Below are 27099 nucleotides of genomic sequence, written 5' to 3'. Positions count from 1 at the left end.
GTCTTGTGTGCCGAGCTTCTCCTCCTGTTTGCCGGTATTGTAGAGATTTTTTTTTTTCTGTCAAACACTGCCTGAAATTGTTGGAAAAACTGTTTGTAGATATTAAGCCAAATATTCTGATACAAAATAAGAGGATTAGCCCATATCAAGGGGAATTTTTGAGCGATAAGATTAGAAAAATACCACTTGAGGTGGCAACATTAGGAAATCTTTAGCTTAAGCTATAAAATGTAAGTGACACTAACCTAAAAATGTCTTAAATCAATATGGTTCTCCTGCAAATTAATCTAGGGGAGCCAGTTCAGAGCTGCATTTACTAGGTGTGCGTCTACTTGAGAAGCTGATGATGTACTCACTCTATTATTTAAGCTTTTAGGAGTATTAGCAGTCCAGATTTTGCATATTGTGATGTTCTCAGCAGTTTGTATCAGTTGATTGATCCGTGTTAACAAAAAGGTTAAAGCCATAACTTGCACTGGATGGTCACCAGTAGCCCAAGGTCCTCCATGTAATGTACCAGTCCAGGCACACTTGCACTCAGTATACATCCACAGCACACTTACTGCACAGGACTGTTATCCTCTTGTATTATGCCAGCACAAGCAAAAAGACATGCAGCAAATGCAATGAGTCTGCGCACACTGTTCAGAACTGCAGCCTTTCTGCAATGTACCAGAGTGTGTTATTTAACCCCTTCGATGCTGATGACGAGCTCAGCTCGTCATCAGCCATGGGGGGCATGTGCGGATGACGAGCTGAGCTCGTCATCTAACGCAGCTTTTTGAAAAAAGCCGCGTAGCGCAAAAATTACCACCTCAGCGATGCGGTTAAGAAAGAAACACTGCCAGCATGCACACATTTACCATTTGCGCACTGTATTACACTTCACCCCTCGTGTAATGTATTTCTTGTGAGCACACATGCGCTCAGCACATTTCCATCACACACGCACTTCCACAGCAATATGATGTAGAATTTGGTTAAGTTAAGCACGCAGCAGGTTAACTTTTAAAAAGGTGAGTGAGCCTGTAGGCCTCACTCCAGTGACACAGGTTAACTACTACTGATCACTACACGGTATGCTGCCACCACCGGGTTTGTGAGGCACAACTCGTGGTGAAGGCAGTAGCTTTCCACCACTATGAGGGCAGTGCTTTGGGCACCCCTCTCAGTCCAACAAGACTGCAGTCCGTGACACAGGCCTATGTCATGGCGCACAAGCATGATCCAAGTTCAACCTATGACAAAAAAATCTGCATTACGGATCGAGACAACAGTACTGTTGGACACTCAGGGCAGGGGCACATGTCTATTAACATGTAGAGGACTCTTCTTTCCGAACAGCCTTCAACGCACCTCTAAATTCTCAAGGTGGCGCTCACTAACTCCTTACAAGAGAAAACTTGTGCTAAAGGTTTGTAGTCTGTCCGCACTAAAAATACAAAATGCCCAAAAGAATTGCCACAGCCCTGAGCATTCTAGAGCTTTTCTCACACTGACAAAATAATAAGTGCTACTCACTTGAGGGCCATGGAGCAGGAGCTGCTCTAGGCTCATGGCGGCCCTGGGCAGGGAGCGTAGGTAGGGGCCCCGGAAGAGGGCTCTGGGCGGGGCGGAGTGAAGAGGGGTGGGGGTCAGGGTGTTTGGAAGTGGAACAGAGCCGGAGGCGGCCAAATCCCTGCCAGGGGCCGCCACGCAAATATGTATCCATCCTCAGAGGATTATTATATTAAAGACATATATTGGCATGGAGGCCCCTGGGGTTTGGTGGCCCTGTGCAGGTGCACAGCATGCACATGCCTAATGCCGCCCCTGCATGGAGGTAAAGGCAACCAATACCTCCTTCTCACCAACCAATACCTCCTTCTCACCCATCACCTATGAAAGGACTGCTTCAAAAAAACGCCAAGGTGGCATTTGTGGCGACATTCATTTTTTTGAGAAATTAAGCTGACTTAGCACAAGTGCATTTCCCAGTCTCTCTACTGACCATCTCAAATGCATCCTGACCTCTCAAAAAGAACGCCTTTCTTCACCAATACTAGTAGTGGACATAGTATATTTGCAAACCCATTGACACAATGTGAATATCAATCAATCAATCAGGGGATTGTAAGCGCGCTACTCACCCGTGAGGGTCTTAAGGTGCTGAGGGGAGGGGGGTACGCAGTTCCATTCAGTCAAAGAGCCGGGTCTTGAGAGTCTTCCTGAAGGTGTTCAGGGAGGGTGAATAGATTTAATGAAGAGCTAGAAAAGAGAATAATTTATTGTAATACTTAGGTACTGGCACATTCACAACTACTAACCAAGATTTGAATGAATTCTTTCACCTGAGATCGCATGACACAGATACTCAATGCATCTCACACAAAACTGGAATTTCTCCTTTTTCACTGTCACACCCTTCCCTTCTAGTCACTTCTGCATCCGATTGAGAACCACAACATGTTCATCCAGATTACCACCATAAAATAGCATATCATCCTGAAACAAAACATTACTTTGTCTATTACCTCCAACAAATTCTTCACTATCTGTTGGAAAATGGCAGGTGCAGAGGAAAACCCCAAAGGCAGCGGAATTAAACTAAAAACACTCAATGGACTCATGAATGAAGGAACATGGTCTGATTCTAAGTCAGGACCGGAGGCTTCGGATTACGCCATTCTTTCATCGCTTTATTCTCTACAGCAGCAAGAAAAAATATAACACAACTACTTTTCCCATGAACATTTGGGGGATAGAATAAAGTCAAACATGAGTCCTATTACAGTGTCCATGTACAGGTGTCTCCCATCATGCTCCACTGTACTTGTCTCCTCCTCTTTCTTCGCTGCTCGGAGCAAGTTAAGTTGGTTTTTTCCTTCTCTCCTGGGTTTTGGGTTTCTGTGTGGTGACTTAGGCCTTTGGGCCGGGTGTCGGGTTTCTGTTTTTTCTCCACAGATTCCCTTGATTGGTCGTGGGACGCCTAGTGCGCTCCTTACGCGATCTTTGCCCAGACTGCTGCATCTTGCTTTGGGATCTTGCGTCAGCTTCGGTCCACCTTTAAATACTTTGACGCTCCCACCCGTCAACTTATCGTGCAGGCCATGATCCTGTCTAAATTAGATTATGCTGGCTCTCTTTTTCTTGGAGTCAATCAGGCTGAGCTCTCTCGTCTTCAACGCGTCCAGAACGCTGCCGCCAAGGCTCTGGTTGGCTTGCCCAAATTTTGCTCAGCTAGGAAAACCATTTACAATCTCCATTGGCTCCCGGTGGCACAGAGAATAAAGCTTAAATCTTTGATTTTGACTTTCAAAATCCTTAAACTTTCTTCCCCTCAGATTCTGCAGCAACTTATCTCTCCCTACGTTCCAGCTCGCTCTCTGAGGTCCTCTGTTCTCCACCTTGCCACAGTTCCTTGTTTTAAGAGATCTAGGATTGGCGGACGCTCCTTCCGAGTCCTTGCCGCCAAGTTATGGAATTCCTTGCCTGTCCATATTCGTGCCATCGAGGGGCTCCTTGCTTTCAGGAAGGCTGTCAAAACCTTCCTCTTCCACTTAGCACCTTAGTTCTGCTGTTGTTGCGTTGTGTTTTTTTCTTTCTGTCCGGTTTTCTGTTCTGTTCTAGCGCCAGGACGCCCCTTTGCTGGGGCATCTGCGCGCTTAATAAATCCGGATAACATAACATAACATAACATAGTGTGCGGTGTGGTGGTGCGGCCACCAGGGGCCGGTGTCTCGTTTGCTGAAGGGGCGCTCCCAGAAGCTTCTAGAGTGTTCTGGCGCGCTCCTGTCACCAGCGGACCCGTGCCTAGCCTCCCGGCTCTGACACCCTGCGGGGTCGCAATTAGGTTTTCCCTTGCTTCTGAACGCCCTTTGGGGTTGTACTTTGGCGAACACCCTACGGGGTCGTAAGTGTGCTGTGGGACCGCTTTGCCGGGAGGTGCCCCTGAGACTCTGTGGGCTGCAGCGTTCCCAGGGCTTTGCCCGTTCATTGTGTGCCTCTAGCCACCCATATCGCTGGGATTCCCCAGACTATAGAGCGCCCTGAGGAGGGTCATTGTCTTGCCTGCCGTTCCCGTTGCTAGAGCCTAATTTAACTCGCTATGCAGGGGAACGCGGACAATTATCCGGAGGAAGACCCTCTGAACTATGTCCCGTTGGACGAGGACTTTTACCAGGCAGTCGACGATTCCATCTACCGCGCGGTCGACCAGGCTATGGTCCCCCTGGAACAACGTCTTTCGGCGCGCCTGGACGAGGCCTATGCCAAGTTTGCCGCCTTGCTTCCGGCGCCGGTCCCGGCCTCAGGGCCTGATTCGTCCCCTACCCCGCCTCCTCCCAAGAAGCCTTGCACTGAGGGGGTTGACTCGGCGGCTTTTGCCAGGGTGAAGAGTGCCTTCAAGACCATGGAGGACACACAAGCTCCTGCCCCTCTTCCTTCGGAGGCTCCGCCGCTTTCTCCACCTGCGATGTCTCCGGACCCGCAGCGCGACGACGACGACTCCCCGGACTCGGAGGAAGAGGCCTGTTCTTCGAGGTCGTGGCTCCCTTCTCAGCCCTCATCCTCCGCAGGTCCGTCGGACATGCTGGATCCGGACGATATCGTCCACCCCCGTTCCTCAGAGTGGGTCCCGTGCGACAAGGTGGCCCAATACGCCGCTAATAGGCTACGGAAGCCGGTGGACAAGGATGCTAGGAGCCGCCTGCGCGCGGAGTGTCCCCGGCCGTCGTTGGATGGCAAGGTGGCCATGACCCCGGACATCGATCCGAAGATGGCGACCTTCCTACAGAAATTTGTCAAGGACCCTCGGAAGGGTATCGACAGGTCCTGGCGCACTTGCCAGGACAAGCTTCTGGATGCTGTCGGGCCCCTTACCAAGATCCTGGATATGGCTGAGGAAGCCAAGGTGTCGGGTGACGCGATTTCCCCTGAGGTCCTTTCCAACTGGGCCCAGAGGGCCATTATTTTCCTTGGCAACGCCAACTGCGCCCTATCGACGGAGCGGAGGTGCTCCCTGTTGATCAAGGTGGATCCCAAGCTGGGCGACCTCGCCTCGTCGGAGGCGGGTGCTGTAGCCCAGGGGGGCTTGTTTGGTGACCCGTTCATCAAAGAACTGGAGAAGTTCGTGGTGACCTTCACGTCCCTGGATCGTGCCCAGTCCAATATCAAAAAGGTTTTTGCGCCCCGGGTTTTCGATAAGGCCGGACGAGGCAGGGGCAGCTCGTTCGGCCGGGGCACCAGCTCGGATCGAGGTCAAGGCTCCGGACGTGGCCAGTACCAGGACAGGGCCAAGTTCAATAATTTCTACCCCACAAGAGGGCAGAAGTTCGGAGGTCGTGGTGGTCAGTGTGGCCAACAGCAAGGCGGTGGCCGAGGTGAGTGTTCTGCCTTCCGCGAGTTTGAAAGTGGGGGGGCGCTTGGCGCAGTTTCTTCCTGCATGGGCCTCCCTTACCAGCGATGCTTGGGTGCTGCAGACGGTTCAGGGCTTCCAGATGGAGTTCCATGGCCGTCCGTGTCAGCTACAGCGTCCTCGCCCCATTACCTTTTCCCAGCGCGATGCGGCTTTGGTGAGCGGAGAGGTCGCTGCCCTCCTCCAAAAAGGGGCGATTTGTTGCGCTTGCGAACACCCCTCAGGTTTTATAAGCAATCTTTTCGTGGTAGACAAGGTCGACGGGGGCAGTCGCCCCGTGATCAATCTGAAGGAGTTCAACGAGTGGTTGGTGTATCGACATTTCAAAATGGAAGGGATACATCTGCTGCGCGACGTCTTGCGACAGTCCGACTGGATGGTCAGGCTGGACTTGAAAGACGCTTATCTGACGATTCCCATTTTTCCGCCTCATCGGCGTTTCCTCCAATTCAGGTGGGACGGCCAGGTTTACGAGTTTACTACTCTTCCTTTCGGGCTCTCCTCAGCACCGTGGTGCTTCACAAAGGTGTTGCGGCCGGTGGTGGAGGCCTTGCGGGCTCAGGGGGTCAGGATGATAGTCTACCTAGACGACATGCTTCTCATGGATCAGTGCCCCGAGAGACTGCGGTCACAGTTGCAGTCTGCGGTCAACCTTTTGCAAGGCCTGGGGTTCGTGATCAACGAGAAGAAGTCTCTCTTGGTTCCCATGCAATGCGCTACATTCCTCGGTTTCACCATAGACTCGGTGGCAGCCACCTTGAGCCTGCCGGCCAGGAAGATGGCGAGGATCAGGCACGAGTTGCGGCAGACCCTCGCGCCACCTGGCGAGGCTAGTGGGCCTGTTGTCCTCTTTGATCCAGGCTATCTTCCCGGGGCCCCTTCATTACCGCGCCATGCAGCGGTTGAAGGCGTTCTACCTGCGAAGGGGCCTGACGTACTCTCAACTGATTCCTTTGTCGGAGGACGTGAGGGACGAAATGCAGTGGTGGCTTACGCACATGGAGGCCTGGAATGGCCGTGCGATTTTCGGTTCCGCCCCAGATATAGTGATAGAGTCGGACGCCAGCCGTTCCGGCTGGGGGGCGCGGTGCGGAGACTTCTCCACGGGCGGCGCCTGGTCTGCTCTCGAACAGTCCTTGCATATCAACTGCTTGGAGTTGCTAGCGGGCTCCTTCGCAGTGCAATGTTGGACCAAAGACAGAGTGCAGTCCTGCGTCCTTCTGAGGATGGACAACGTGTCCGCAGTCCGTTATATCTACCACCTGGGCGGTACCAGGTCCAAAATGTTAGCGGACCTGGCCAGGGATTTCTGGCACTTTTGTCTAGACCGCCAGGTGTCGGTTACGGCAGAGTATTTGCCGGGTCGTCAGAACGAGGTGGCCGATTGGCACTCAAGGAATATTCTGGACGCCAGCGTTTGGAAGCTGGACCCTACCCTGTTTGCGGAGCTCTCGGACCTTTGTGGCCCGTTTTCGGTGGACCTGTTCGCGTCCCGCTTGGACCACCAGCTCCCGCGGTATTTCAGCTGGCCCCCCGACCCTCTGGCGGAGGCGACGGATGCGTTCCTCCAAGACTGGTCGGGAATACAGGGCTATGCGTTTCCACCGTTCTCAATGATAACACGGGTGTCAGCGTTCTTACGCCGCCAGTCGGCACAGGTGGTGATGATCACTCCGTGGTGGAGGTCGCAAGTTTGGTTTCCGGTTCTTCTGGAACTTTCTTGGGATTCTCCGATCCTACTCCCCCAGTCTCCCCACATTCTACTGAATCCGGAGGGAGCGCCCCACAGGTTAGTCCTGGAGGGCTCGTTGCGCCTGATGGCGTGGAGGCTCTCCGGCGACGCTGGGCGTTGCCTGGCCTTTCGAGAACGGCAGAGGACTTGCTCCCCAAGGCTTGGGCCGACAGCACGACCAAACGCTACAGATCGGCTTGGCTCCGGTGGAGCCGTTGGTGTGTGCGACGGGGTTTGGATCCCGTGGGGGCACCTGTAGTGCGTGTCTTGAATTTCCTGGCGGAACTGTCCGATCAGGGCCTGGCCTATCGATCGATAAATACGTTCCGGTCAGCGGTGTCTGCGGGGCACGACCTGGTTCAAGGGTCCCCGGTTGGTGAACACCCCTTAGTCTGTAGGCTCTTACAGGGTATACGGCTTGCCTTGCTGCCGGAACCTCGGTATTCCGCCCTGTGGGATGTGAACAGGGTGCTGAATTTGTTCCTTTCCTGGCAACCGAACAGGTTTTTAACGCGAAAGGAGTTGACGGCTAAGTTGGCCATGTTGTTGTGCCTGGTGTCCTGCAGGCGTGTCTCGGACGTGCGAGCGTTGGATATTACGGCCAGGGTTTTTTCTCCTGAAGGTGTTTCCTTTACCGTCAACAGACGGACCAAAACGCATACTAGGGTCATTTCGTACCCGGCTTTTCAGGACTCCCCTAAGCTGTGCGTAGTGCAGTGCCTCCGTGCTTATGAGGATATGACAGAAGATACTCGCCCTCCGGGCGAGCGACAGCTGCTTATTGCCCTGCGTAAACCGTATAAGGCAGTTACTTCAAAGACGATCGCCCGTTGGGTGCGTTGGATCATGCAGGAGGCGGGGATTGATACTAAACAGTTTGGGGCTCACTCTACGCGAGATGCCATGGCGTCTAAAGCCTTTGCCCTTGGGGCTCGGTTGGAGGATCTGATGAGAGCGGCCGATTGGTCCTCGGACTCCACGTTTAAGAAGTTCTATTTCAAGCCAGTTATTGATGTGGCCAGATTGGTGGTCGATAAGCTTTGAACTGGCATAATCCGAAGCCTCCGGTCCTGACATAGAATGCGAATTTGCCTAGCCTTGGTGCTGGTAAGTTCCAATTCTATTAAGGACTCGGAGGCGAGGATTATCCCCCCAGTGACTTCATGGAAGTGTACCCTCCCCGTATGCAACGTAAGTAAAGCGTTTATGTTCTTTTTGAATGTGCGCTTATGGCTCTGCGGTGTACTGCTCTTCCTGTTTTGCAGCTGACGTTCTATTTGATATAGGATGGATCTGATGGTGTGTTCTTTTGCAGGAGCAGATAATTCTAAACAAGATGCGTGAGTGGACGGATGTTCTGGCTTCGCGGGAAGAAAGAGGAGGAGACAAGTACAGTGGAGCATGATGGGAGACACCTGTACATGGACACTGTAATAGGACTCATGTTTGACTTTATTCTTTCCCCCAAAGTTTCATGGGAAAAGTAGTTGTGTTATATTTTTTCTTGCTGCTGTAGAGAATAAAGCGATGAAAGAGTGGCGTAATCCTCGCCTCCGAGTCCTTAATAGAATTGGAACTTACCAGCACCAAGGCTAGGCAAATTCGCATTCTTCATGCAACTTCACCTGGTGATATGCCAATTTCAGATCCATTACACTCAAGACATGCACGCTTTCCAACATAACTAATCTCACAGAACAGTTTGCCAAGGAATGTGTATTGGCCCAGATGTTTTTACTAACATCTCTCTGGTCAACACACATACAGAAAAATAAAAAGCTACACTTCAAATGTAATGAGAAGGTTGGAGATATTCTAAATTCAATTTATGACACTCAATATCCATAGTATGTTCTGTTTGCTGGATTTGCCCTGTTTCCACAAATCAATCTGGGGATACCGGCTTAATTTTTAGCTTCCAATTTCAAATTCCTTCACATATTCAGAACATTTTAAACTGTTCAACTTTTCATTTTCCTTCTTTATTTCTATTCACTTTATTATGTGTTTTTTTCTGAATTTTATATACATAATACAACAATTGTTATATGGGTTTACCGCAGCTGATATAGGCAGAGTAAAAAAAGTACATTTTGCACAGGTCCCCCTTTGCTGGCTATATTTTGTAGAGAGGTAGGTCTAATATAGGAAAGGAAAAAGGAAAGATAGGAATAAGTGGAGGAGAAGGATAGAACAGACATCTAGATATACCATTCTGACCTGGTAGAACGAATGACTAGTCCAGGCATGGCTCTTGCCCTTTAGGTGCTTCATTACCCAACAAAACATGTGCTGGCCGTTTTTTTATGGCGGCTCGCACGGTACCAAGGTTTTGTCCAAAGTATCCCACAGGCCCCTGGATGATGCTTTCCAAGGAGAATATTGTAACACCAGATTGTCCGTTCCCCTGAGTTGGGTGAACCAGTTGAACCATACTTTTAACGTAGTCTTGGTGGATTCCTTCCAGTTTGTTAGCACTAGTTTGACTGCCGTTGTCAGGAGTAGGTCCATTAGTTCCCTCTCCCCCCCTGAGTGGAGGTCGGTGCAAATAAAAGCCTTGGTGAGTGAGGCATAATCTCTTACAATCTTGCACTTAAAAGCATTGTCTATGAAATCAAACACCTTGAGGTGTTCTAGGTCTCCTTTCTCTGTGTTGCAGTTCCAGCAGATTGGGCTGTCTCTGATGCCTAGTGTGTGCCTAGTGTGTGCAGGCGATCTGGGGTCCATAATGTTTTATGGAGCAACCAGAGCTTAATTTGAGCTAAAACTGGGGTGATCTTATTTCGGGTGGCGGAGGACCACACGTTATTCCACTCTTGTTTGTTTAGCGGGGGTGTTCGTTGATCCCAGAATTCCTTTGTTTTATTGTTAAGCTTGTACTTTTGTGGGCGAAGTATTTTGTATACTTGTGAGACTTGGTGGGCTATTTTGTTTATTTTTGCTACGCACTGGAAGATCGATCCATGGTTGGGTATCCGCTATTTTTGATTTTGATAGGGCTACATTCAGCTTTAGAAATCTATACAGGTCCAGGTCTCTAGTTGGCGGGATGTTTTAAGTTCGGAGAATGTAATCGGAGATGTATCTCTTTCCAGTTGGTGTGGATGTGAGATGCCCCTTTCTATCCATGTCTCGAATTTGAGAGTTTTCCCCTTGTATTTGATCTTGTTATTCGCCCAACAAGCTTCTGATTTGGACCCTTTAATGCTGACCTCCATTTTCATGTCCAGTTTTAGGAGAGCTATCTTAGTGTTTTTTAGGATTGTGTTAGATGCGTGTGGGTATGCATTTGTTGGTAGTAGGGCTATTGGGCTCAGGTTGTTCAGGATGGCTTTTTCCACCTGTAGCCACACCGGAGTGTAGTCCAATATCTGGGAAACCCAGTGTGTACCTTGTTTAGCTAGGCAGGCTATTTGAAAGAGCCTACAATTGCCTAGATTCACCCCCCCTTGTGTTTTTGGGAGTCTTCGTTTCTTAATACTAATCCTCGCCTTCTTGTCTCGCCACAGGAATTTGGTGCACATTTTGTCTATTTTTTGGTGGAAGTCTTCTGTTAGGAAGATTGGAGCATGCCTGACAGGTAGTTTATCAGTGGGGTAATCATTGTTTTTAGTGTTTCAATTCTTCCCCACCATGTTATGAGTTGGGCGACCAGGCTTCTAATTGTTTCTTTATCTTTCCTAATATGAGTTTCTAGTTATGTCGTAAAGTGGTTATCAGGTCAGTGCAATGAGAATTCCTAAGTATTTGATGTGACCAGTCTGCCAGGCCAGACCTGACTCACCCAGAATGTCTCTAGTGCAGTGGATGTTTAACGGTTTACATTTTGATTTTTTGTTGTTAAGTTTGTATCCTGAAAGTTCTGAATATTCCTTTATTGTGGACATTAGCGCATTTATTGAAGTCTTTGGTTATTGTGTCATTATCAGTATATCGTCCGCATAGGCAGCCAGTTTTACTGTTGTTCCATTACTGTCGACCCCTTGTATACTGTCGTTAAGTTTTATGTCCTGAATTAGGGGTTCGAGAGCCAGGAGAAAGAGGGACGGTGAGTACTGGCACCCTTGTCTGGTTCCTTGTTGACGCTTGAATGGGCCTGATACTGAACCATTTACTGCGATACAAGCTGATGGGGTCTGGAACAGGGCCATTGTCATCCTAATGTAATATTCCCCTAGGTTAAAGGCGTGCATTCATTGTTCCAGGAAGGCCCAGGATACTTTATTGAAGGTCTTCTTTGCATCTAGTGCTGTCTACTGCTAGTGTCGGTCTCGTTGAGACTTGCTCTAGTACGTGGCAGAATAGACATGTGTTGTCACTAGCCATCTGGTTTCTCATAAAGCCAACTTGGGTGTTACTTATTAGTTTGGGTAGGATCTTGTTCAGTCTGACCACCAGTATTTTGGCGTAGATTTTATAGTCTACATTGATAAGCAATATGGGGCTATAGTTTTTCGGTAGTTGGTGGTCTTTGCATTCTTTCGGGATAACTATTCTTGTTGCTTCTGTCATAGATAGTGGTACCCTACCTGAGGATGCTGTTTGGTTAAAAACCTTTTTCATGGTTGGAGCTATTTGGGGTAGGAAGGCTTTATAGAAGTCGGCAATGTATCCGTCTGGGCCGGGGGCTTTGTTCTTTTTCAGGGACTTCACTGCCATTTCTATCTCAGTGCGGGTGATTTCTTGTCCTTGTCTTGCCGTATCTGCTTGGTCTAGTTTGGGGAGTCTCCGTTTGTCTAGGTATCTTAAACATTCCTCCTTGTTGAGTGTCTTATCCATTTTGTATAACTCTGAGTAAAGGTCTTTGAACGTCTTGAGGATTTCCTTATGTCTTGTGTGTGTTTTGTTGTGTGAGTCAGTGATTGTTGAGATCGCTACTTGGTTGCGTTTGTGCTTCAGGTATGAGGCTAACAGTTTCCCTGCTTTATTGGATTCGCATAGGTTCAGAGCTTTGCATTTGTTGAATCACAATCCTCCTCTCTCGCTTATGATTTTATTGTACTCGTATTTCTATTGCGTTACGGTGTAAACTATTTTATTCTCGTGTTTGGCGTTTATGTGCTCAAGCCCTAACTTTTTTTATCGCCTCCTCTAGTTATGTTATCCTGAGGTTTGTTTTCTTGTTTATTCTTGCCTTAATACTTATTATTTTGCCCTTGATCGTTGCTTTAAGCGCCTCCCATAGTGTGCTAGTACTAACCGGTTGTCATTGTTAGCTATGTATTCCTCTATTGCTTCCTCAATTTCTTTTTTGTTGTTCGGGTTCGAGATGGAGTCATTTCTGAAACGCCATCTTCTGGGGATAGCTTCATTAAGGCAGCCGCTTAGTTTTAGATTGATGGCTGAGTGGTCTGAGACTAACCTTGGCTCGATCGCGGATTCTTCGATCAAGTGTGTGTGGCTACCTGAGATTCAAATATAGTCTATTCTTGAGTATGATTTATGTGGGTCGGAGTAGAAAGTGTAGTCCCTCGTGTCGGGGTGTTGTAGTCTCCATGCGTCTTGAGGTTGAATTTGGAACATATGTTCTGTAATGTTGCGTGGGAGTTGGATGGGTGATATTGGCAGGAGGACTGTCTGTCTATTAGGGGGTCTAGTGGGATGTTGAAGTCTGAAGATACAATAGTGAGCTCGTCCTGCAAGATTTTTGCTAATATGTGAGATATCTCCATCCAGAACGTCGTCTGTGTTGGGGCCATATAGGTTCGCTACAGGGAGCCGTTCCTCCCCTCTTGAGAGGTTTGTTATAAGAAGTCTACCTTCCTTGTCGTGTATGTGTGTCTATTGTTAACTTTGAACCTTTGGAGTCTAGGGTCAGAACCCCTCCTCCTCTTTTTGTCTGCTGGTGAGCTCACTACCTGGCTTTGATTAGCTTGGCGTCCTCCTCCTCCAATTTTGTTTCTTGTAGCAGCACTATATCACTTTTGGGCTTTGCTAGATAAACCACTATCTTCCTGCGTTTAATGGGGTGGTTCAGGCCCTTGATATTGAGGGATGTTATTTTAAGGCCTGCCGCTAGGGGGAGAGTTTTGTTATTGGCTATTTGTTTTGCCGTGGTGCGATGGTTCTATGTGCCTAACACTCAAGGGTCTGCGCTGGTGCCTGTATCGTGGGTAATTATGTAGCCTGGTTATGGGCTTTTGGACTAGTAGATCAACACATGCATTGGTATATGAGAATTGGAAGAAGAAAAGAATGGGAAATAAAGAGACAAGGTACCTGAGATGTACTGAAGCTGCTCCCCCCTCCCCTTGGCCCCCCTCCCCTTGCCCCCTCCCCCCACCCATCCCTCACCCCCATTTCACTAGAAAACGGAAGGTGCGACGGCAGGATCGCCATTCCGCCTCCCGGAGTTTGAATGTCTCGTAAAGTTCAGTTGTAAACTCCCTTTTCTTTTAAGGCATAGGTCTGGTGTGTGCGGTAGCTTATATGGATTGAACCACAAAAAATGGATACGCTACAGACCTTGAGTTTTCCTTTTGTATTGTTCAGTCCTTCTTTCCGTTTCTATGCTCTGGTCCACGGGATTTCCTGTAGTTTCATCTGTGGCGTGAGGTAGATGTTGCTGATTTACGGGGTCCGGGCCCATTCTCTGTGAGGTCGTGGCGTTGTATAGTCTTTGTTGGCCCCTATGCTGTTATTTCATTTGGCTGCCCCCTCGGTGTTAGGATCAGGTGAGGGGCCTCTCTTAGCTGTGCCAAGAAGCCCGGTGTCCATGGCCTGTGTCAGTGGTCCCTCTAGGCATCTGTGCAGCTCCTGCGGGTCGGTGAAGAAGTGGCTTTTCCCCTTGTCCATTATTTTGAATTTTGCTGGCGCTACTGAAGTGTAGTTCCTATATTCCCAATAGGCTCTGCGCATTGGAATAATATATACTATAGTTTAGACGTAGGACTGAGGTCGACTAGGTCTCTATCGTATATATTAAACTTAATTGTGAGTGCCAGCTAGCTCAGAGGTCACTAGAAACTTTCTCGAATAAACTAGAAGGGATTCGTTTCTGACAACCACATAAACATGACAACTTTGTTTCCCAAGAATAAGAAATCAATCTCTAGAGTCCCGGAAACAATATTAAGCTATTTTACTCAGTCAATCGTGCATGCTTCGCTTCACCAGAGGTGCTGGGAAAATAGAGAGATGGGCGTTTTCAATAAAGGGTATTTATTGAACAGTCTTCTTTCTCAAGCACAAGAAATGTACTGCTACAATCGTAATCTATACTACTATTATAAAGAGAGAACTTGCACCTTTTGGCCAGGTAAACTCGGGAACCACAGCGCCAATGTACACACCCGATACATCTATGAAAATGTCAGGGTGTGTAGATGAACATAGGCTATATACATTTTTTTTAAAAAGTAAATTAAAAAAACGTAAGTTTCAAAACAAAGTAGTGCCCTGGAAGTAGCGCCGGCCGCAACGCTGCTCTGGCCGTGACGTAGTTCTGGCCGTGACATGCGTGAGGAGGACGTGCGTGATGACGAGGAGGAGAGACATGGAGCTGGGGTGTGAAGTGAGGAGCGCGGGCACGTCATGGCGAAGAGGAGCAGCTCAGGTAATTTATTGAAATCGAGGCGGGCGGCGGGAGCGGGTGTGCACAGAGGGACAGGCGGGAGGTGGGGGTGGGAGGGAGTCGGGGCGGGAGGGAGTCGGGACGGGAGGGAGTCGGGACGGAAGGGGGTCGGCGGCGGGAGCGATATCTTCCTGATGCTCTTTCAAAAAGAAAAATATGTTTCAGGGCGAAATACCTCTTTAATCTGTTGCAGGACACAGATCCTTTAATTGAGCCAGCTAAGCACCATAGGGCACGTCATGGCGAAGAGGAGCAGCTCAGGTAATTCATTGAAATCGAGGCGGGAGGCGGGCGGCGGGAGCGGGTGTGCACAGAGGGACAGGCAGGAGGAGTGGGGGCGGGAGGGAGTCGGGACGGGAGTGGGTCGGGGCGGGAGCGGGTGTACTGCCCCCAGCCCCTTTCTGCCCCAGGCAACGCTGGGGCGGGCTGCTAGTACTGGTTATAAAGTACAAGGCATATAATACGAAAAGTATTATAAAGTAGTACTGTAAAAGCATTATATGGTTTCTAAGCCATAAGTTGCTTAAAACATATAAAATACATACAGTAATAAAATAATGACTAAACGTACTCAACTGGTGCTTTTAAAATACGCCTACCCCGCTGTTCCTAACCTAAGCCTAGTACAAGGGATGAAGTAAGTGAGGAGTAGCTTAAGTTTGGTATTTCTCTACCAAGGATCTATCCAAGAATTCTCTAAGGGTCTAATCAGCTCCGTACCTTGGTTTAGAATGAAGGAGGTCTTGTATCTCTCTCTCAGGACTCGATTTCCCAGCAACCCGCAAGGGTAGCCAGGAAACACTGGAGCTGGATTTCTCGGCAGGAGAAAAGACAGCGTCTCTCAGTGCGTCAGCTGGAGGGTCGGCTTCCTTCGGCACTTGCTGCTGCAGGGCATCGGGCAAGTAGTTAGTCGATCTGCTCCAAACCACTGTGTGTTTGTCTGGGCAAATGTAGGCATATTTATACTTTGAAGGTGCCGAGTTTGATGTATGATTGGACTTAATAACGTCACTCAAAGACCCAGTTCTGTGATAACTCCATGATTTCCTAGATAAATTAGTATTCAGACGAGGGGAAGTCCCTGGCTGCTGAAGGCGGGTTTTTCTAAGAAATCATTGTTGATTCTCGGAACTTAGTGGAAGTAGCCATGCCGTATTTGGGTTGCATAAGCTCAGTCCAATTTATACCTATATAAGGGCATGAATCAGGAAAATTACACTAGGGTTCTAGATTCATTTACAACACCCACTCCACGATATTAAGTTCAATAAATTAAATGTATAAGCACTAAACATATCAAGGCATGTGTTTACAATCCCACCCCAAAATACATGAAATGCACTTGAAATGGTTGTACACGAAAAATTTAGCATTTCTACTGTACGCGTTTAAGGAAAATGATGTTGTTCTAAGCATAAAGTATCATATCTGAAATGCAGACTGAATGAACCATGTAATTACATTCATGAAAATGGCTCTTAAATACAGAAAAAACGTTGAGACCATTTCATAATATAACATATCATGTCAATATTTGTAGAATTGAGGACAAGGACAAATATTTCCTCTAGGAAGTGTTCAAAAAGAATTTCTTGTTCTCTAAGAATAGTTCTACTTTAAGCAGATTAGTCTGTGCCAAAAGTTCAATGTTTTGGGGGAGAAACAAAATGCAATCAATTGAGAAAAATAGAGTTTCCAAAGTTAGAAGTCTTTGTTTTGAAAACGTGAAGGCTGAATTTCAGAGTTCAGGGAACACTGTGTGCATGAATCACGAGTTATTCTTGGTGTCAGGAGAAAACATCAGATCATCTAGGCTGGCAAAGAAATTGTCTACCACAGTAGGCAAAAGTGGAACTATTTCATCAAGTAGATCAAATGTGCACCGATGAGGAGCATTGCCGTCAGCGCCACGTGCCGCGTTAGCAATGTTCATATCAGATGGTACCTGTGTGCCTGTTGATCCTCGTATCTCACCCTCAGTTAGACTTTCTGGTGAGACCTCAATGATTGCCGTTATCAGGATTGGTAGCCGCTGGGCACAACACGATGCATGAGTCGTTACCGGACCTAGCAAGGCGTCGACATCCGATGGCAGGACAGATGGAAGTGTAAGACAAATGTCCAGCACGCATTCCTCTCCGCAAAGCAGGCATCGAAGATGCAATCTTACCAGATTGGTCTAAACTACAGAAACCAAGTTGTGTTCAGATCTCTTAAACGAGCCACGCCAAGAATCTGTGTAATTCTCTCACGATACCTCCTGGCAAGGAGAAATTGTTCCATAGTATTCTGGGTATCGCTGGTGACCGGACTTGCCATATCGGAGCAGAAGGAATAAAAATAGAATTCCTGCTATGAGTCCCAAAATGAGAGGCAGACCGCCGAACACAGAGTGCACGAAATTTGGAAAAATGCAGACGACTGCTTCAAATGGTGTTAACAGTCCTGGAAAAAATCGTCATAAATACATGTGGGATGCCACTGGTATCAGACATATTTAAGATTTGACTTAACATTTCTGAGAAATGTACTGGGCAGTTTGTTGATAATAATGCATGTATCTCTGCAGAAGTCCTTGCAACTTGCAGATCATACGTTTCTTTAGACAATGTCAGTGGCACAGTTTTTTGCAAAAGCATGACTTTCATTCTGCTCAAAGTCTCAATTCGTATAGAAGAGATATTCAGTGAAGGCCATAACTCCGTCTCCCTGTCTGTCTTGCTCTTTGGATACAATACTTGCATACAAGTGGCCCTGGATGACACACCAACGAGATACGTTTTTCCTGGAAACATGCGACAACAGCTGTGGTCATTGAGCATAACATAGCTGCCATTGGATAGCTGCCTGAAAATTGGTTCTATCACTGTGGAGGGTGTACCGTGCAGGTGGCAAGAGAGGTTATTTGCAGATCCTTCGCAGGCTCCGTGTAAATTAATACCATGGCACAAACGTGTACCACTTAGTGAGTTCTTACAATTTTTGAAATAACTTGAGTTGGAAGGGTGCACAGCTTTTGTGTTTACTTATTTGTTTGTTTGATTTTTAGGTTCTCCGCAGTTGGCGTCATAATCCCTCAGACGCCCTACTAGATCAGTCACACAAGTGATTCCAGTGGGTCACTGGAACCATCCCTGAGGGAACACCAAATTCTCTTCTATATTCACAAGAGGATTCCCACACAATTTTGTCACTCTTAGAAAGATTTCCAATGTTTATTCCTTTTGGTATTTTTCAACGATAATCATTTAATTCATTAGACTTTCCACATATAAGGCATTATCAATTTAACTTCATATCCAATGCATTTCGGGCTTTTACGATGCCCTTCATCAGGGAATGATACTGTCAACAAAACAAACATAAAACATCTTTACAATTCAATAGTGTGTAATCATTGTATTACATTGTCATTCTGTTACACAGTGATTATATGTAAATATAATTATGTTCACCAGCTATTATCCCTCGTAAGAAAAGTAAAAAAATATGTTTTGTTTGAAACTCACATGCCTGTTCTTGACTGTGGTTGTTATGTACTAAAGAAAAAAGCATGAAAAAAAAAACGGGAAAGTTAACTAACATGCGTTCGCGTTTAAATCAGTTGGTATCATGGCTTGTTCCATAATCTCATTTTTTACTGACCTTATACGCCTAGTTGAGCGGCCTCGTGGCAGCCTCTTAACTGGTGTTTCTCCTACATGAAAACGTCACTCGGAGAGGTGATCGCCATTGTCTTTACTGGTTTAAGGTCTGTTCGGATCACGTGATGTGTTACAACTAACGAAAGACTATCTCTGTATGGTACTATCGGACTGTGTGAGGAAAGTAGAAATGTGTAAGGATTAGATTGAAATTAAACCAAAGAGGGCATATTGTGCTTTGTAGGAAACTTAAAATAGGAGAAGAAAAAATTACAATCGGAGAGGAAAAAGAAAGGTGTATTAAAAAAAATTAATAAAGCGAGGAAGCTGGAGTCGAACCCTGACGTGTGTATTCTATCAGTAAGTGTTCTAGTGCGGTGAGCTGTGCAGCGGTGTAATACCCACTATGATAACTTACTGTGAATTAACAAAAAAACGGATTAATTCCATATTAACAGCAATCACAGTATTGCCAATTCGCACCCAGGGAGCATTATTAAAGATAACTAGAAAATTCAATCCTGTCATTAAGTCTATTTGGTTTTTGGGTAGATAGTTAATGACCGGATTGAATTTTCTTGTTATCTTTAATAATGCTCCCTGGGTGCGAATTGGCAATACTGTGATTGCTGTTAATATGCAGTTAATCCATTTTTTTGTTAACTCACAGTAATTTATCATAGTGGGTATTACACCGCTCCACAGCTCACTGCACTAGAACACTTACTGATAGAATACACACACGTCAGGGTTCGACTCCAGCTTCCTCGCTTTATTAATTTTTTTTAATATACCTTTCTTTTTCCTCTCCGATTGTAATTTTTTCCTCACCTATTTCAAGTTTCCTCCAAAGCACAATATGCCCTCTTTGGTTTAATTTCAATCTAATCCTTACACATTCCTACTTTCCTCACACAGTCCGATAGTACCATACAGAGATAGTCTTTCGTTAGTTGTAACACATCACGTGATCAGAACAGACCTTAAACCAGTAAAGACAATGGCGATCACCTCTCCAAGTGGCGTTTTCATGTAGGAGAAACACAAGTTAAGAGGCTGCCACGAGGCCGCTCAACTAGGCGTATAAGGTCAGTAAAAAACGAGATTATGGAACAAGCCATGATACCAACTGATTTAAACGCGAACACATGTTAGTTAACTTTCCGTTTTTTTTCATGCTTTTTTCTTTACTACATAACAACCATGGTCAAGAACAGGCATGTGAGTTTCAAACAAAACATATATTTTTACTTTTCTTACAAGGGATAATAGCTGGTGAACATAATTATATTTACATATAATCACTGTGTAACAGAATGACAATGTGATACAATGATTACACACTATTGAATTGTAAACATGTTTTATGTTTGTTTTGTTGACAGTATCATTCCCTGATGAAGGTTCTTACAATTTTTACCACTAAGGAATACCTCTTTTTCCCCACTTCAACATTTGTGTGTGTATGGTAAAGTCCAGGTCGACTTAATGTATTCTTTACCCAACCTTTCATACAGGCCCGCTGGTATATGCTGTAGAAAATACTGAAATTGGAAAATCGTCACTGGTATCGTAATGGTGCCATGTATTATCCATTCAATGACAGGCTTCTCGGAAACTGTCAATGGTAATCTTTCCAGTTTTTCAATGCTCAGCACCTTATAGTCTGCTCCTCTTTGTGCCAAAGAGATTTGTTTATCTGTAAGGTTAAATACAGCAAACAATGACGTTGTGTTGATTAGACGCCATGGCACGTAGCCTGAACGGAGATTTTGTAATGTCCAGCCTAGCTGCATTATAGAACGTAATTGAGACTGGCCATGTTGTAAAATTAGCAAGCCCTGCTCTATTATGTCAATTGCAGAGGATACAATGCTGTCCAGAGAGTATATTCTGGAGGACAGAGTCGTTAACCCATTGTCCACTACAGAGAGAGCTTTCTCTAAATCAATACGACCAATTTCTCGTATTCTTTCTGCAGTTTCTATTTGCGTTATTTTCCAAGCTTCGTTGTATGCAGCGTATATACCGGCGTATATGAAATGTTTTTGACATGGTTTGTGAGGCCCCATTAAGAAATCTCGCAAATCATTGCCTTCTTTAAGGAAAGAAAAGTGTTGTTTGATTTCCGGAAGTGTGGATGTCTGTAGGCACTTAAGGCATAGTTTTCCACACTGTATGTTGTTACTATCCCTGGATGTTGTCTCTGGGAATATCTTTGATCTGGCCTGTTCTTTTTGAACCCCTGTGTTTTGTTCAGGAATCTATCATGACAGTTATTTGTGTCTGTGGGCCAGAGTAACCATTTTTTTCCAATCAGGATTAGTTCTGTTGTGTTTTAAAACATATGGTACGTCTATCTCCTTTTCTGTAGTATCATTGCTCTCAGATGTGGGTTTAGGTATAGACGGTTTGTTTAAATCTTTTATCTTAACCAGGCCAAGACAAGAAGTTTGTTGAATAGTGTCATTTAAAAACATTATTTGTTCTGGTATAATGCAGGCTCTGAACAGGGCTTCTAAACCTTGCACCTGCCAGTCTTTTGTGCCCCAGACAGTTTTTGTCTCAATGTTGTCTTTCCAAAAGTCAAAACCTAATGTAGACATCTGAGCATAAAAGTTTGCAGAATAAATTTGTTTAGTATTGGTCAACATCGTTTTCATTCCTGTCTTATATATATTTTTGAAATAAAACGTTTCTGGATTTGTAACATTAAACTATGAGAAGTACGGAAACTTTTCATAAAATGTTTTTATGCTGCCCTTTGGCGGCGTTGGACAATGTTCCCATTGATTATAAGTAAAAACATTCCTAGGGATTGCAGATGTATGCAAATAATTGTGACCATAGTGATTAAAACAATACATTTGTTCATAATCTGATGAACCTTCTAAGTATTCATGTTCTGTAAATTTTGCAGACGTTTCTAAATCTGACATCATATTATTAATAGTCTCAAAGTCCCAATCATCAGAAAATGTGCTGGGTGATACAAAGTCACTCAAAGAAACCTTGAACTGGTGTGGAATCTTCAGCAGCTCCACCGGCCATAGATGTCATAATCAGTTCTGTCCCATGCTATACCACCCGGTATAGGAACGGCTGTGATGTTCATTGATGAGAGTTTCTCTTCGTTCACGATGAGATGATTTGTGAGGTTTCAGGACCAAGTTGATTTTCTGACTTGCTGTGTCCATTGAACTGTATTTTCCATCTATCATTTTTCCCAAGCTTAAAACCAGAATGAGCCAGAGCAAGAGGAAAAGTACACCTAACACAATCCAAAATTCAATCCATGGTGAAACCAGATATGTTTTTTCAAGTTGATGAAAGAGTTCTGTTATTTTTTCTTTGAAAGTTTTATTTGCTGGCTTATCTTCAGGTTCATTGGGATCCTCAGAAAATGTATCAAAGTTGATAAAATAGCCAAAGGCAGTTCTGTCAATTGTTGGAATTGCATCAGGATTGTTATTAATCTTTGGAGTTGATTCTTCCTTTGTCATATTGGTATAGTCAGAGGCTACATCATTGTAGACAGGTGTTTCTTGACGAACTGTTATTTGGGTCTCAAGAGGCACAAGTGCCATGGCTTTGTTACGTAGTCCTTCTATTCTTACTGCAGGTTTATCAAAGGTGATGAGTCTTTCAGTTTGAACCTCTTGGATAGTAGCGAGATTTGGTCTTCTGCTACATCTTGGGAGTCCACTGGGCCTACTACTTATTATTGGCCACATATTGTGGTTTGACTAGGTCGATGGACACAACTCTGTTCTCCCTTTTACCAGCAAGGGTCAGTAGTACTACTGATCTTGTTCCTTGGATTGTCAAAACAGGTACTGCTTTTCTTTAAGAAGGCCCAAATTCCTTCCTTACCGCAATCTTTTCAATGACTAGATACCCAATCTTTGGAATCCAGACAGGTCTTGCTGGGACAGGTGGTTTTTCTTCAGTGGTTGTTGGCTTCTGTATCGTGTTACTCAGACTTCTTCTTGTTTCATTTAAGTCCTGTAAAACAGCCAAACGATCTTTGACATCAAAGGGTTTTTGAAGTTTGACAATCAAGGTCTTCGATTATCATTCTAGTACCAAATAGTAATTCATATGGAGTGATTCCACCCAGAGAATTCCTTGGCAGAGTGTTAAGACTATGTTGGACACTTATTAGATGTTTGACCCACCCATCAACCAAACATAATACCTTAGCTGTTATAGGTTGCTTTATGTCACAGTTTTTTCTTTCCACTACCGCATTACCCTCAGGATGGAAGGGACTAGAATACCGCAATGCAATGCCCAAGCTAGCCATGGCCTCTTTGTAAGCTCGAGAGCTAAACGCAGGACCCTGGTCAGAATGTAGCGTGCCGATTGCGTATGTGCTGATAAAGACTTGCAAATCCTTTATAACAGTTCTGGCGTCAGCCGAGCGCTGGGGCCACATCCAAATAAATCTTGTCCTAGTAGTTGAGGGACCGCTTCTGTCCATGGTGATGTCTGCGTGTAGATAGTCTAATGCTGTCTAACAAAGGCATCTGAACTGGGCTGGCTACACTGTAGTCAGGTATCTGGTAGTTGTCAAAGCTATGATATCTGTAACAGTTATGACAGTTGATTCCAAATTCGTAAACTTGGATGCTCATTCCTGGCCACCAGTACATCTCTTCTAATTCTTTTAGAGATTTCAAGATCCCTTGATGTGACAGACCCTCTCCCATATGTTCTTCTTGAACCAAGTAAGCTCTCCGCTTCCTGTTTGGAATTACTCTGTCCCCCACTCCAGGGATTCGAGCAAAAGGAACGGAGTTTGCATCAATTATGTATGTATACGTGAGTGGATACTTTAGAGGTAACGCTGCATGATTGAATTCCATTGAGGCTTTTACTGCTTATAACGTTTCACTGTCTATTACTCTTTTTGAGCAAGCGATTGTAGCTACGGAAGCCGTTTGCACATCTGCCTTTGCGGCTTCATCAGCCAATGAATTCCCTGCAACGTGAACGCCATCACGCTGATGATTCAGTGTATGAATCACATGAGTCTTTTGAAGTTCTTTCTTTAAAAGAACTATTTGTTCCCAAAGCATTTTATGCCTGATTGTACCAAATTTTGAATTTTTGAACCCGTTTTGAACCCAGCTCGGCAAGTGTTCATTGTAAGAGTCAACGCAGAAATACGAATCTCACACTATTAGTGTGGGGAATTCACGATCAGTATTTTCAAGCGCCATCTTGAAAGCCTGTAGTTCAGCTCGCTGAGCTGTACAGTCTCCGAGTGATGGAGTTTTAGTGACCATAGATCTAAATTTGCCTTCGCGCCAGCGACATTTAAGGATCGCGCACGCAGCACTATAGGCTTGTTTACCCCCAATTGCAGGTTTTGCTGATCCGTCTGTATATATTATACAGCTGTAATGTTTTAGAGGCAGAATCTCGGTCGGCAGAGGACATTTGTGTTCGTATTGTAGGAATTCTTGTGTCTTCAAATAGGGGTCAAACACGTAGTCAACGTCTGTTGCAGCAAGAGAGTTAACCCATTGTATCCATCTCGGATGTAAAGCTTTTGCATTTGGAATATTCACTTTCGTCACCGCTTCTAAAGCAGGTACAAGTGTAACGATCATTATGCGTTTACCCTGTGCTAGGGCTCTCTCTTTTGCTGCTGCAGTTTGAACCGCTGTCAGAATTTTTTCTGTAGAAGTGAACTTCATTTCTGCTTGTGTGTACAAGTGTGATTTGTATGCAATTGGTACCTTTTCACCTTCATTAAAGGTTAGGTATGTGAATCCGCGTCTCCCTGGGATTATTCGGATCACAAGATTACGCACATTGTCACGTGTTTCTAACTGGGTTTTTGTTAACATGTCTGTTTGTACTGAACGCAAAATTCACGTGTGGTTTTGAGTCCAATTAGTTGGTTTGAAATCAGGTTTTATTAATTCGTAGAGAGGTTTAACCCTTTCTGCGTAATTCAGAACATAAGTTCTTCCGAAATTCAGGAAACGTAGAATTGACTGTAGGTTTTTCAGCGTCTTTGGAGGTTGGAGCAGCGCACATTTCTCTAAGAAGTTGGCTGCCAGGCTTTTGCCTTCACTTGAAAGTTCGTATCTTAAGAATAGGACGTTGAGGTGGGCAATTCGTGATTTCCTAAAATTGAATTTGTACTCTTCAGAAGCGAACCCAAGTATTATAGTGTTCACTCTTTTCAAGTGCAAGTCCAAATCGTCGACTGTAAAATAGATGTCATCGACATAAGATAATGCCTCATCATCATACATTTGTAGTAACTCTGTTACCCTGGCTGAAAATAACCCTGGGCTATTCTTGAATCCTTCGGGGAGACGGCAAAATTGTCGCTGTGTCCCCATAATTGAGAAAGCGGTCAAATGCCTGCTTTCAGGTGCAATGTTTTGACAAAAAAAACATTTGAAATATCTAATGTGGTTTTATACTTTTTGTTATTCATCAGTGCTGCACTGTGTGCATTTTGTACTGCAAAGGTTTTGCAACAAGAATGTAAGTGTCTGTAGTCCAAAACTAGACGATATGTATTGTCTGGTTTGGAGACAGGAAATAAAGGATTGTTCATTGACGAGGTGCATGTTTCAATCACCCCTTGGTATTCAAGTTGATTTAAAATCTCCCTGACCTATTTTTTAGCTTCTTGCTTAACTGGATACTGCCTTTGTGCAGTAGGCTGATTTTTTAACTGGATTTTAGGGTGAGGTGAGTCCTCATCCCATCCTACATGACTTTTATATAATGCTGGAGCCTGAGCTACTGCCCATTTTGAGGCATATGTCTATTTCTTATGAATTGGAATGTGATTTGAGAAGGCTGGCATAATTATCTCTTCGCCATGTGGGCACTCCCTGACAAATTCAGGTGGCCAGTCTTGTTCAGCCAGAAGAATGTCATAGCCCTTAGAGAGCTTCTCCCAAAAGAGTGCTCTTATTTTTCTAGTTATGTCCCCCTCCATCAGGAGTCTTAGTTCACATAACTTGTGGGGTACACTAACCCTGGTGTCTGCAGTTTCAACTTGAATGGATTAATTCAAGTCCACTGTCTCCAGATGATCCTTCAGGATCTTGCGAACTATGGTGACTTCTGCTGCTCTGTCTAGAATTGTCTGAGCCCACTCCCCGTTCTTGAGTTGTGTCCTCAGGATCCTCAGCATGTCTGATTTTTATGCTTGCTACCTTCTTTTTGGTGAATTGAGTGTTCCTATTTTTTGGAACGTGCTGTTGTTCTTTGGACTTCACACGTTCCTCTTTTTGTTCTGATCGTCCTCTTCTCTCAGATTTCTGCGAGGGAGTCTGAAAGGTACGAGAGGAACGTCTATCAGTATCTTGATATCTATCAGGTTTTCTCAGATTATCCCTATTTCTAAATTTATATCTTTTTTCAGAGGGCTCCCGTTGTGGAGACCTACCTCCCCGTTGGGGAGATCTTCCTCTGGACTGAGAACGCTTCTCTTTAGGAAGTGTCTGTTTAGTATTTTCCCACTTCTTTTTGGGAGTAGTGAGATTATTTTTAATAAACACCTTTTCAGGATTTTCTGTTAATTTGGGTTTTACTGGTTTCCCACCCAAACTATCTCTACCTAGTTCTTCATAAGATTTTTCAGTATTTCTAGCAAGCTCATAATGTTGGTCTGTTATATCTGTTTCTTTTAACTTTTGGCGGATTGCCACTGATGCTGCTTCACCTTTAATGTTATCTAATAATATAGCTGAGACCTGTTTGAAATCTTTCAATAATTTCATACCTAGATTTAAGGCCGGTTCTGGACAGTATTCATTTTGAATCTGTCTCAGAACGTCTGGTATTACTGCCATGGACGAAACACCATGTGTTTTCGTGTAGATTGAAGCAAAGACTGTACCCCAAGTATCACAGTCCTCCACATATGGTGCTATCCCCATTGGTAAACAGATTGTCAGAATTCTGTGTTTCCCATGAGGTGTACTATCAGGGAATACTGCCTCTATTTGAGTAATTTTCTGAGCTAACCAGAACGGAATTTGTTCCCTTTTTACGGGCAATCTACCAATGACTGATTGTATAGTCTGTCGTGTGATTTTGTTTGTATTCCCCTGGTGAGGGGTGTGCTGTGGAATCCTTACAGCTGGTTGGACTGTTAAAGTCTGCATGACATATTGAACCAATTGTCTGTGTATTTTAATTAACTGTTTCAGCTGAGCTAACAGTTCTGGACCTGTCATTCCGTTAATGTCAGGATGTGGTGTATAGCTGGCTAGTACCAGCAATGTTGCTCCTGGTCTACCTAGTGGACCGAGCCTGGTATTGTGATTTTGATGTTTTAGGGCGCCTTTAAACCAGAGCTGATGCTCTTGGTAAGTTAATGGAATTTCAACGTCCTCGAAAGGAATGTATTCCGCTGGAGGTTCCTCTACTTTGTAGTAGTGGAACTCGTGTGTTACTGGATTTGCTGTAGGAAACAGAGCCCATGAGTAGAATACCTCTGTCTGCCGATATTCATGCGCCTCTATAACAAAGATTACTTTACCACCTCTCGATGATACTCCATTCTCTATAAGTTTTATAGTTATGGTTTTCCGTTATATTTTCCAGGATTAATATTGCATCCGGGTCATTTTGTTGGAGATTTGTGTCATCTAAGACTGCTTGAGCTGCTACTCTAGCTCTCTGCCTTTCTTCGTCACTCTCCGACATTTTGTTGACTGGAAGTTTTTGCAGAGCAAAGTTTCAAGAAAACAAAGATTAGGTGCACAATATT

The sequence above is a fragment of the Lissotriton vulgaris genome, chromosome 8, assembly GCF_964263255.1.
Source record: "Lissotriton vulgaris chromosome 8, aLisVul1.2, whole genome shotgun sequence".
Lineage (NCBI taxonomy): Eukaryota > Metazoa > Chordata > Amphibia > Caudata > Salamandridae > Lissotriton > Lissotriton vulgaris.
The sequence above is the reverse complement of the archived record's forward strand: the minus strand, read 5'-3'. Positions refer to the sequence as shown.